At 42.5% G+C, this 13,017-nt stretch overlaps 1 long non-coding RNA gene across 1 annotated transcript in view; it reads left to right on the plus strand.

The window, feature by feature from the left end:
- Positions 1-9,488, plus strand: part of LOC134294605 (uncharacterized) — a 14,541-nt gene extending 5,053 nt beyond the window's left edge. The window contains exon 2 of the long non-coding RNA XR_010001411.1: positions 9,115-9,488. This is a non-coding gene — a long non-coding RNA (uncharacterized LOC134294605). The remainder of the gene's footprint in view (positions 1-9,114) is intronic.
- Positions 9,489-13,017: the final 3,529 nt, after the last annotated feature.

Here is a 13,017-nt window from a genome sequence, read left to right on the forward strand (position 1 = left end):
TAGGGATTGGGGAGGTGGATGAGTTGTGTTGTCAAATTTTGTATTTGTTATAGTCACAATGCGTTGTTGTGAGTTTTGTCGGTCCGGATTGTGGTTTTGTGGTGTGGTTGTGTTGTTACAACTGAGAGGCAAGGCTTTTGTGTTGTGTTGCGAAGTTTTGTATTTCTGGGGCGTTTAGTTGTGTGTCAAGTTTTGTATTTCTGGGGCGTTTAGTTGTGTTGATATAGTCACGATGCACTGTTGTAATGCATTATTATTATTATTATTATTATTATTATTATTATTTATTATATGACACAGCAAACAAGATAGACAGGACTGTGTGATGTATATTATTATTATTATTATTATTATTATTATGACATAGCAAACAAGATAGACATGCTGGATTTCGTATCACAAAACCACAAGTCGAACTCTTCCCAAGTGTCTAGGACTGTGTGATGTATTTTCGGATGATGCTGCAGATCCCAGTAAGGTGGCCTTTTGCAGTTGGCAGATGGTGATTTTGTCAATGTCTATTGTTTCCAAATGCCGACTGAGATCTTTTGGCACGGCACCCAATGTGCCCATCACCACCGGGACCACCTGCACTGGTTTCTGCCAGAGTCTTTGCAGTTCAATCTTGAGGTCCTGAGAGCGGCTGAGTTTTTCCTGTTCTTTTTCGTCAATGCGACTGTCACCTGGGATGGCGACATCAATGATCCAAACCTTGTTCTTTTCCACAACAGTGATGTCTGGTGTGTTGTGTTCCAGGACTTTGTCAGTCTGGATTCGGAAATCCCACAGTATCTTTGCTGCTCATTCTCCAATACTTTTGCAGGTTTGTGATCCCACCAGTTCTTTGCTGCTGGGAGGTGGGACTTGAGGCATAAGTTCCAATGAATCATTTGGGCCACATAGTTGTGCCTCTGTTTGTAGTCTGTCTGTGCGATTTTCTTACAGCAGCTGAGGATATGATCCATGGTTTCGTCAGCTTCCTTGCACAGTCTGCATTTTGGGTCATCAGCTGATTTTTCGATCTTGGCCTGAATTGCATTTGTTCTGATGTCTTGCTCCTGGGCTGCAAGGATCAGGCCTTCTGTCTCCTTCTTCAGGGTCCCATTCGTGAGCCAGAGCCAGGTCTTCTATTATTATTATTATTATTATTATTATTATTAATGGCCTTTGTCCTGATGTCTTGCTCCTGGGCTGCAAGGATCAGGCCTTCTGTCTCCTTCTTCAGGGTCCCATTCATGAGCCAGAGCCAGGTCTTCTTCTTCTTCTTCTTCTTCTTCTTCTTCTTCTTCTTCTTCTTCTTCTTCTTCTTCTTATTAACGTTGAGACTGGGTGGCCATCTGTCAGGGGTGCTTTGCTTGTGCTTTCGGTGCACAAAGGAAGAAAGGGATTGGACTCAATGGCCCAAGGGGTCTCTTCCAACCCTTATTATTATTTATTTTATTTATTTATTGAAAGTATTTATATTCCTCCCTTCTTTCTCACCCGAAGGGGACTCAGGGCGGATCACATTACACACATAAAGGCAAACATTCAATGCCTTTTAACATAGAACAAAGACAGAGACAGACACAGGCTCCGAGCTGGCCTCGAACTCATGACTTCCTGGTCAGAGAGATTCATTGCAGCTGGTTGCTCAACAGCTTGCGCCACAGCCCGGGCTGTTAATAATAATAATATTATTATTAACATTGAGGCTGAGTGGACATCTGTCAGGGGTGCTTTGCTTGTGCTTTTGGTCCGCAGAGGCAGAAGGGGATTGGACTCAATGGTCCAAAAGGTCTCTTCCAACCCTCTTTATTATTATTATTATTTATTTATTTATTATCATTGAGTCTGGGTGGCCACCTGTCAGGGGTGCTTTGCTTGTGCTTTTGGTCCGCAGAGGCAGAAGGGGATTGGACTCAATGGCCCAAGGGGTCTCTTCCAACCCTCTTTATTATTATTATTATTATTATTATTATTATTATTATTATTAATTAACATTGGGGCTGGGTGGCCATCTGTCAGGGGTGCTTTGCTTGTGCTTTTGGTCCGCAGAGGCAGAAGGGGGTTGGACTCAATGGCCCAAGGGGTCTCTTCCAACCCTCTTTATTATTATTATTATTATTATTATTATTATTATTATTAATTAACATTGGGGCTGGGTGGCCACCTGTCAGGGGTGCTTTGCTTGTGCTTTTGGTCCGCAGAGGCAGAAGGGGGTTGGACTCAATGGCCCAAGGGGTCTCTTCCAACCCTCTTTATTATTATTATTATTATTATTATTATTAATTAACATTGGGGCTGGGTGGCCATCTGTCAGAGGTGCTTTGCTTGTGCTTTTGGTCCGCAGAGGCAGAAGGGGGTTGGACTCAATGGCCCAAGGGGTCTCTTCCAACCCTCTTTATTATTATTATTTTTATTTTTATTATTATTATTATTATTATTATTATTATTATTATTAACATTGAGTCTGGGTGGCCACCTGTCAGGGGTGCTTTGCTTGTGCTTTTGGTCCGCAGAGGCAGAAGGGGATTGGACTCAATGGCCCAAGGGGTCTCTTCCAACCCTCTTTATTATTATTATTATTATTATTATTATTATTATTATTATTAACATTGAGTCTGGGTGGCCATCTGTCAGGGGTGCTTTGCTTGTGCTTTTGGTCCGCAGAGGCAGAAGGGGATTGGACTCAATGGCTCAAAGGGTCTCTTCCAACCCTCTTTATTATTATTATTATTATTATTATTATTATTATTATTATTAACATTGAGGCTGGGTGGCCATCTGTCAGGGGTGCTTTGCTTGTGCTTTTGGTCCGCAGAGGCAGAAGGGGGTTGGACTGAATGGCCCAAGGGGTCTCTTCCAACCCTCTTTATTATTATTATTATTATTATTATTATTATTATTAACATTGAGTCTGGGTGGCCATCTGTCAGGGGTGCTTTGCTTGTGCTTTTGGTCCGCAGAGGCAGAAGGGGATTGGACTCAATGGCCCAAGGGGTCTCTTCCAACCCTCTTTATTATTATTATTATTATTATTATTATTATTATTATTAACATTGAGTCTGGGTGGCCATCTGTCAGGGGTGCTTTGCTTGTGCTTTTGGTCCGCAGAGGCAGAAGGGGGTTGGACTGAATGGCCCAAGGGATCTCTTCCAACCCTCTTTATTATTATTATTATTATTAACATTGAGGCTGGGTGGCCATCTGTCAGGGGTGCTTTGCTTGTGCTTTTGGTCCGCAGAGGCAGAAGGGGATTGGACTCAATGGCTCAAAGGGTCTCTTCCAACCCTCTTTATTATTATTATTATTATTAACATTGAGTCTGGGTGGCCACCTGTCAGGGGTGCTTTGCTTGTGCTTTTGGTCCGCAGAGGCAGAAGGGGATTGGACTCAATGGCTCAAAGGGTCTCTTCCAACCCTCTTTATTATTATTATTATTATTAACATTGAGTCTGGGTGGCCACCTGTCAGGGGTGCTTTGCTTGTGCTTTTGGTCCGCAGAGGCAGAAGGGGGTTGGACTCAATGGTCCAAAAGGTCTCTTCCAACCCTCTTTATTATTATTATTATTATTATTATTATTATTATTATTATTATTATTATTATTATTATTAACATTGAGTCTGGGTGGCCACCTGTCAGGGGTGCTTTGCTTGTGCTTTTGGTCCACAGAGGCAGAAGGGGATTGGACTCAATGGCTCAAAGGGTCTCTTCCAACCCTCTTTATTATTATTTATTTATTTATTTATTTGTTAACATTGAGTCTGGGTGGCCACCTGTCAGGGGTGCTTTGCTTGTGCTTTTGGTCCGCAGAGGCAGAAGGGGATTGGACTCAATGGCCCAAGGGGTCTCTTCCAACCCTCTTTATTATTATTTATTTATTTATTTATTTGTTAACATTGAGGCTGGGTGGCCATCTGTCAGGGGTGCTTTGTAAGAGTATGAAATTATAAAAATCCCTGAAATGCAGTAGAACCTACGGAAGGCCAGCTATCTGTCGTAACCATCCAATTGCGGAGGAGTGCTTCTTCAAGCTGGACACAGATTACTCAGGTCAATGGCCAGGGGTCTGAGCAGGTATCCCCCAGCTTCACTGACTTTCATTAATTTTCCATAGACATTAATTTTCTTGGGAGAAGGAGAGCACGAAAAAGGAAGAGGGAGGAAGCATAAAAGGAGGAGAAGAAGGAAGGAAGGAAGGAAGAAAAGAAGCAGGAGGAGGCAGAATGCAGGAAGGAGGAGAAGGATTAATTAAATCTTCTTTTCAAAGCTGAAATCAAATCAAAGATTATTTCAGGTCACTACTGTTATGAATAACTTTTCAATAACTTTAAAGCAGGGGTCCTCAAACTTTTTAAGTGAAGGGCCGATTCACAGTCCCTCAGAGTGTTGGGGGGCCAGACTATGATGAAATACTCCAAAATTAGGATTGTTTTTGTGTGCCTTCCAAGTCATTTCAGACGTAGGTCAACCCCTAAGTCTAAAGTTTAGGACAGGGGCCAGGTCAATGACCTTGGAGGGCCGCATCCGGCCCATGGGCCTTAGTTTGGGGACCCCTGATCTAGACGATCTCATAAGACCATAGGTAAGCAAAGGGACCTCCAAAGACCATCTAGATGATCTCATAAGACCATAGGTAAGCAAAGAGACCTCCAAAGACCATCTAGATGATCTCATCAGACCATAGCTAAGCAAAGAGACCTCCAAAGACCATCTAGATGATCTCATAAGACCATAGGTAAGCAAAGAGACCTCCAAAACCAGCTAGATGATCTCATAAGACCATAGGTAAGCAAAGAGACCTCCAAAGACCATCTAGATGATCTCATAAGACCATAGGTAAGCAAAGAGACCTCCAAAGACCATCTAGATGATCTCATAAGACCATAGGTAAGCAAAGAGACCTCCAAAGACCATCTAGACGATCTCATAAGACCATAGGTAAGCAAAGAGACCTCCAAAGACCATCTAGATGATCTCATCAGACCATAGCTAAGCAAAGAGACCTCCAAAGACCATCTAGATGATCTCATAAGACCATAGGTAAGCAAAGAGACCTCCAAAGACCATCTAGATGATCTCATAAGACCATAGGTAAGCAAAGAGACCTCCAAAGACCATCTAGATGATCTCATCAGACCATAGGTAAGCAAAGAGACCTCCAAAGACCATCTAGATGATCTCATCAGACCATAGGTAAGCAAAGAGACCTCCAAAGACCATCTAGATGATCTCATCAGACCATAGCTAAGCAAAGAGACCCCCAAAGACCATCTAGATGATCTCATCAGACCATAGCTAAGCAAAGAGACCCCCAAAGACCATCTAGATGATCTCATCAGACCATAGCTAAGCAAAGAGACCTCCAAAGACCATCTAGATGATCTCATCAGACCATAGGTAAGCAAAGAGACCTCCAAAACCAGCTAGACTTAGGTCAACCCTAAGTCTAAAGTTTAAGACAGGGGCCAGGTCAATGACCTTGGAGGGCCGCATCCGGCCTATGGGCCTTAGTTTGGGGACCCCTGATCTAGACGATCTCATAAGACCATAGGTAAGCAAAGAGACCTCCAAAGACCATCTAGATGATCTCATAAGACCATAGGTAAGCAAAGAGACCTCCAAAGACCATCTAGATGATCTCATAAGACCATAGGTAAGCAAAGAGACCTCCAAAGACCATCTAGATGATCTCATAAGACCATAGGTAAGCAAAGAGACCTCCAAAGACCATCTAGATGATCTCATAAGACCATAGGTAAGCAAAGAGACCTCCAAAGACCATCTAGACGATCTCATCAGACCATAGGTAAGCAAAGAGACCTCCAAAGACCATCTAGATGATCTCATAAGACCATAGTTAGCAAAGAGACCTCCAAAGACCATCTAGACGATCTCATAAGACCATAGGTAAGCAAAGAGACCTCCAAAGACCATCTAGACGATCCCATAAGACCATAGGTAAGCAAAGAGACCTCCAAAAACCAGCTAGACTTAGGTCAACCCTAAGTCTAAAGTTTAAGACAGGGGCCAGGTCAATGACCTTGGAGGGCTGCATCCGGCCCTTGGGCCTTAGTTTGGGGACCCCTGATCTAGACGATCTCATAAGACCATAGGTAAGCAAAGAGACCTCCAAAGACCATCTAGATGATCTCATAAGACCATAGGTAAGCAAAGAGACCTCCAAAGACCATCTAGATGATCTCATAAGACCATAGGTAAGCAAAGAGACCTCCAAAGACCATCTAGACGATCTCATCAGACCATAGGTAAGCAAAGAGACCTCCAAAGACCATCTAGATGATCTCATAAGACCATAGTTAGCAAAGAGACCTCCAAAGACCATCTAGACGATCTCATAAGACCATAGGTAAGCAAAGAGACCTCCAAAGACCATCTAGACGATCCCATAAGACCATAGGTAAGCAAAGAGACCTCCAAAAACCAGCTAGACTTAGGTCAACCCTAAGTCTAAAGTTTAAGACAGGGGCCAGGTCAATGACCTTGGAGGGCCGCATCCGGCCCTTGGGCCTTAGTTTGGGGACCCCTGATCTAGACGATCTCATAAGACCATAGGTAAGCAAAGAGACCTCCAAAGACCATCTAGATGAATATATACGGCAGGGGTCCCCAAACTAAGGCCCGGGGGCCGGATGCGGCCCTCCAAGGTCATTTACCTGGCCCCCACCCTCAGTTTTATAATATAATATTTTGTTATCTATATATATAAAAGAGTGATGGCATCAAGGCAGCGGACAAAACAACAAAAGTAAACACCCCACAACCTCGAAAATTGACATCACAACCCCTCATCCATGCCTCTAGGTTGATACAACAAAAAGAAAAGAAAAATAAATTCCTAATTAGAGGGAGAGGAATAATTGTTTTTATCCAATTGCTGCCAGTTACAAGGCTAAGCTCCGCCCACTTGGTCTCCTAGCAACCCACTCAGCCCAGTGTTAATAAAATAATGATAAAAAATAAATACAAATAATACAATAAAAAATTATAAAAAACACTAAAATAATTAATACAATAAAATACTATAACAAAATGACTAAAAATAATACAACAAAATAATAAAATATAATAAATAAAAAAGATAAGTGACAATAAAATTAATTTAAAAAAATACAAATAACGTCAAATAAAAATTCCACAACAAGTTTTAACCGATACCACCACCACTTTGCCACAGCAACGCGTGGCTGGGCACAGCTAGTATACATATAATATTGATAATAATATTATAATGTAATACAATATAACACTAATAATAATACCATATAATAATATTAATTATATGTTCTATATTACATATAATATTACTAATAATATTACAGTATAGTGGTATAGTTCAATATAATAATATATAATGCTAATATGGTGCTATGCTAATAATATAATATATTGTATACACATATAATTTGTAAGCCACTCTGAGTCCCCTTTGGGGTCAGAAGGGTGTGATACAAATGTAGTAAATAAATGCAGTAAATAAATAAATAAATAATAAATACATAAATTTTAGACTTGGGCTCGCCCGAAGTTTGAAATAACTTGAAGGCACACAACAACAACAACAACAACAACCACCACCACCCTAATTAACTTGACAATCTCATTGGCCAGAAGCAGGACCACACTTCCCATTGAAATCCTGATCAATGTATGTTGGTTAAAATTGTTTGTATTTTTAAATATTGTATTGTTCTTTCGTTGTTCTTGTTATTGTTTTTGCACTACAAATAAGACATGTGCAGTGTGCATCGGAATTTGTATTTTTTTTCCAAATGATAATCCGGCCCGCCAACTGTCTGAAGGATTGTGGACCGGCCCTCGGCTTAAAAAGTTTGAGGACCCCTGATATACGGTATTTGTTTGCAGTTCTATCGTTAGCATTAGAAACCTTCCTTCTAGATCTGTCTTAACCCTGTGAGGGTGCCAGAGTTTGGGGAGATAGAATACCAGGCCATTTCTTTGGGAAGTTCCCTCTGAGGCCAGTTCTTCTCCCGGTCGTTTTCGTTTTCAGCCGTACAGAATCAAGGGATAACCTTTCAGGCCATGTGGAGACCCCTTGAAGGCTTCTTCCCAAAGGCATCCAGGGAAGACCGTTTCTCTCCGTGGCCTCGAGTTTTCTTAGGACTTCCTTGAGCCAAGCTAGTTCTTCTTGTATTCCACTGGATGGAGGGAAAAGAAGACAAGGAGGAAGTGGGCAAAGGGGAAAGGAGTTGGCAGGAAGGAGGCTTTGTGGCTGGAGCGGTGCCTGTCTTTGCATCTCATCATGGGCTCTACCGAGGGAACGCATGGCTTGGATGGAACGGAGTTCAGCGTGGACTCATTTTTTGGACATCCCAACAAACCTCAACGTGGTTGTGAATTAGTCAGTTGGGAATGCAGGTCCTTGTTAGTTTGGAAGATTCATTTGGGAAATGTGGCAGGAGATGCTGAGGAAGCAGAGTTGGGAGTCCCTGTGGCATGGGAAATAATGACACAATCGATCCTTGTTCCTTTGAGCATTTAGCACGATGCTGGTAATTCATGGAAACCCGGGATCCAGAAAATGTTACACCCTTGAAGTTGGAAGGAGTTCTGCCTGCCTGCCTGAATGGAACTTAGTTCAGCATGGACTCAATTTGTGAACGTGGTTGTGAATGAGCCAGTTGGGAAGGCAGGTCCTTGTTAGTTTGGAAGATTCATTTGGGAAATGTGGCCGGAGTGACCCTTTGAGATGCTGAGGAAGCAAGGTGGTCCTTGTGGCAGGGGAGATGATGACACAATCAATAAAGAAATCCTTGTTTCTTTCAGCATTTAGCACAATGCTGGTAATTCATGGAAACCCGGGATCCAGAAAATGTTACACCCTTGAATGCTGGACGGAGTTCTGCCTGCCTGCCTTCTGTTCCTTTAACCACGTTTGGGTTTGACCCAGTGAAATGTGTCTGGCCCTCCAATATGGGAAAAGGGTTCAGTTCTCTCCTTCTATGATTCCTTCCTTCTCTTATCCTGTCCTTCTGTGTTTCCTCCCTTCCTTCCACCTTTCCTTTCTTCTTTCCTTTTTCGCCTTGTTTGCCTTGAGCCAGAGGTATGCGGCTTCATGTCTAACCTTTGGCTTCTTCTTTCTTGACCAGGACGTGAGAGTTCTCTGGAGCCACCCCTGCCGTGATGGGAAACGAACCAGCTTCTAGTCGATATTAAGGCATTTGGAAACCAAAGTGCAGGAAGGAAACCAGTCCTCTAGGAAAAAGGATTCCTCTCAAGGGGCTGATCCTGCTGAATTCCTACATTCACTTTGGATTCTAGAGTAGAACCATAGAAGAGACTTCATGAAGCACCCAGTCCAGGCCTCTGCCGTGCAGGAAAAGCCAAAGTACCCCTGACAGATGAGCATCTAGCTTCTGTTTAAAGGATTCCAAAGACCACCTATGAATATTCCTTGCCTAGAAAACCCTATGAAATTCATGGAGTCACCATTGATTAGTAACTTAAAAGCACATACATACAAACATACACACAGGTGGTTAGAAGAAGCAGGACACTATTTGCTACTCTGCATCAGGCTGGAAACTACATTTTGAGGCAGAGAGTTCCACCGCTAAACAGCTCTTACAGTCAGGAAGTTCTTCTTAATGTTCAGATGGAATCTACTTTCCTGTAATTTGAACCCAGTGCTGTGAGTGATCAGAAAGGGAAAAACAAGAATCAAGTGTCCTTATTGGAATTAAATGTACATAGCACTGCTGACATGGAGGAGAAAGTATATAAATGTATCGAATGTGGAAAGAGCTTTAGTCAGCATGGAAAGCTGAAGACACATCAAAGGACTCACACTGGGGAGAAACCCTATACATGCCTGGAGTGTGCACAGAGCTTTGCTCGTAGTTCAGATCTACGTACACATCAAAGGACTCACACTGGGGAGAAACCCTATAAATGCCTGGAGTGTGCACAGAGCTTTGCTCGTAGTTCAGATCTACGTACACATCAAAGGACTCACACTGGGGAGAAACCCTATAAATGCTTTGAGTGTGGACAGAGCTTCAGTCAGAGTTCAACTCTACATTCACATCAAAGGACTCACACTGGGGAGAAACCCTATAACTGCCTGGAGTGTGGAAAGAGCTTTGCTTTTAGTTCAAATCTACGTTCACATCAAAGAACTCACACTGGGGAGAAACCCTATAACTGCCTGGAGTGTGGACAGAGCTTTGCTCATAGTTCAAGCCTACGTTTACATCAAAGGACTCATACTGGGGAGAAACCCTATAACTGCCTGGAGTGTGGACAGAGCTTCACTCAGAAGGGAAGCTTACATACACATCAAAGAACTCACACTGGGGAGAAACCCTATAACTGCCTGGAGTGTGGACAGAGCTTCTCTTGTAATTCAAGTCTACATACACATCAAAGGACTCACACTGGGGAGAAACCCTATAGATGCTTGGAGTGTGCACAGAGCTTTGCTCGTAGTTCAGGTCTACGTTCACATCAAAGGACTCACACTGGGGAGAAACCATATAAGTGCCTGGAGTGTGGACAGAGCTTTACTCACAAGGGAGGCTTATGTTCCCATCAAAGGACTCACACTGGGGAGAAACCCTATAACTGCCTGGAGTGTGGACAGAGCTTTACTCAAAAGGGATACTTAGATTCACATCAAAGGACTCACACTGGGGAGAAACCCTATAACTGCCTGGAGTGTGGACAGAGCTTTGCTTTTAGTTCAAATCTACGTTCACATCAAAGAACTCACACTGGGGAGAAACCCTATAACTGCCTGGAGTGTGGACAGAGCTTTGCTCATAGTTCAAGCCTACGTTTACATCAAAGGACTCATACTGGGGAGAAACCCTATAACTGCCTGGAGTGTGGACAGAGCTTCACTCAGAAGGGAAGCTTACATACACATCAAAGAACTCACACTGGGGAGAAACCCTATAACTGCCTGGAGTGTGGACAGAGCTTCTCTTGTAATTCAAGTCTACATACACATCAAAGGACTCACACTGGGGAGAAACCTTATAAATGCCTGGAGTGTGGACAGAGGTTCTCTTGTAATTCAAGTCTACATACACATCAAAAAACTCACACTGGGGAGAAACCCTATAAATGCCTGGAGTGTGGACAGAGGTTCTCTCGTAATTCAAATCTACATACACATCAAAGGACTCACACCTGGGAGAAACCCTATAAATGCCTGGAGTGTGGACAGAGCTTCACTCAGAAGGGACACTTACATATCCATCAAAGGACTCACACTGGGGAGAAACCCTATAAATGCCTGGAATGTGGACAGAGCTTTGCTCATAGTTCAAACCTACATTTACATCAAAGGACTCACACTGGGGAGAAACCCTATAAATGCCTGGAATGTGGACAGAGCTTCATTCAGAGTTCAAGTCTACGTTCACATCAAAGGACTCACACTGGGGAGAAACCCTATAAATGCCTGGAGTGTGAACAGAGCTTCACTGATTGTTCAGGCTTACGTAGACATCAAAGGATTCACACTGGGGAGAAACCCTATACATGCCTGGAATGTGGACAGAGCTTTGCTCATAGTTCAAGCCTACATTTACATCAAAGGACTCACACTGGGGAGAAACCCTATAACTGCCTGGAGTGTGGACAGAGCTTCACTCGGAAGGGAAGCTTACATACACATCAAAGAACTCACACTGGGGAGAAACCCTATAACTGCCTGGAGTGTGGACAGAGCTTTGCTTGTAGTTCAGGACTACGTAGACATCAAAGAACTCACACTGGGGAGAAAACCCTATAACTGCCTGGAGTGTGGACAGAGCTTTGCTTGTAGTTCAGGACTACGTAGACATCAAAGAACTCACACTGGGGAGAAAACCCTATAACTGCCTGGAGTGTGGACAGAGCTTCTCTCATAATTCAAATCTACATACACATCAAAGGACTCACACCTGGGAGAAACCCTATAAATGCCTGGAGTGTGGACAGAGCTTTACTCGAAGTTCAGGACTACGTTCTCATCAAAGGACTCACACTGGGCAGAAAACCTAGAAATGCATGGAGTGTGGACAGAGCTTTTCATGGAATAGACATCATAGAATTCACTCTGGAGAGAATGGTATTAATTGACACCAGAGTGACATTCTAACATGTACAAAAGCAACTCTTGCAAATTTTGGAAATGCAAGCTCAAAGTTGGGACATTTCATCACATGTGGTGTATTGTAGAAAGGTTGAACTAAAATACAGTGTTCCCTCACCTATCACAGGGGTTAGGTTCCAGGACCACCCGCAATAAGTGAAAATCTGTGAAGTATATTTATACATTATTTTAGTAGTTATACACTATTTTAAGTCTTTATCAACCAATCGTGTTGAATCGTGAGAAATCCTGTTGCCACTTGGGCTCCTTTTCCCTCCCTTTGGCTTCTCCTTCCTCAGGATGTAAATTGTAATTTTTTTTATGATTTATAAAATTCTTTTAGAGTTTATTGAAAAACTGCGAAACAGCGAATCCGCAAACAGTGAAACGCAAAGTAGTGAGGGAACTCTGTACGTTCCATTCTGGAAGTAATTATATTATCTAAAGGGAGTTGAATAATGGGAGATAAAAATTAACAGATAGAATGAGGCTTTTAGTCATGTATCCATGTCTGTTTGTTAGTTCAGTTGTGTGTCTATGTAGGTAACTCGTTAGTCCAGGGGTCCCCAAACTAAGGCCCGGGGGCCGGATGCGGCCCTCCAAAGTCATTTACCTGGCTCCCGCCCTCAGTTTTATATAATATAATATATTGTATATACATATAATATTGATAATAATCTTATGTTATACAATATAATACTAATAGTAATACCATATAATAATATTAATTATATGTTATATATTACATCTATATATATAAAAGAGTGATGGCATCACGGCGACCCACAAAACAACAAAACCACAGGCCCCCCAACCGCGAAATTTGACAACACAACCCATCATCCACGCCTCTAGGTTGATACAACAGAAAGAAAAGAAAAATAAAGTCCTAATTAGAGAGAGAGGAATA

This window comes from Anolis carolinensis, unplaced genomic scaffold (assembly GCF_035594765.1).
Source record: "Anolis carolinensis isolate JA03-04 unplaced genomic scaffold, rAnoCar3.1.pri scaffold_17, whole genome shotgun sequence".
Taxonomy (NCBI): Eukaryota; Metazoa; Chordata; class Lepidosauria; order Squamata; family Dactyloidae; genus Anolis; species Anolis carolinensis.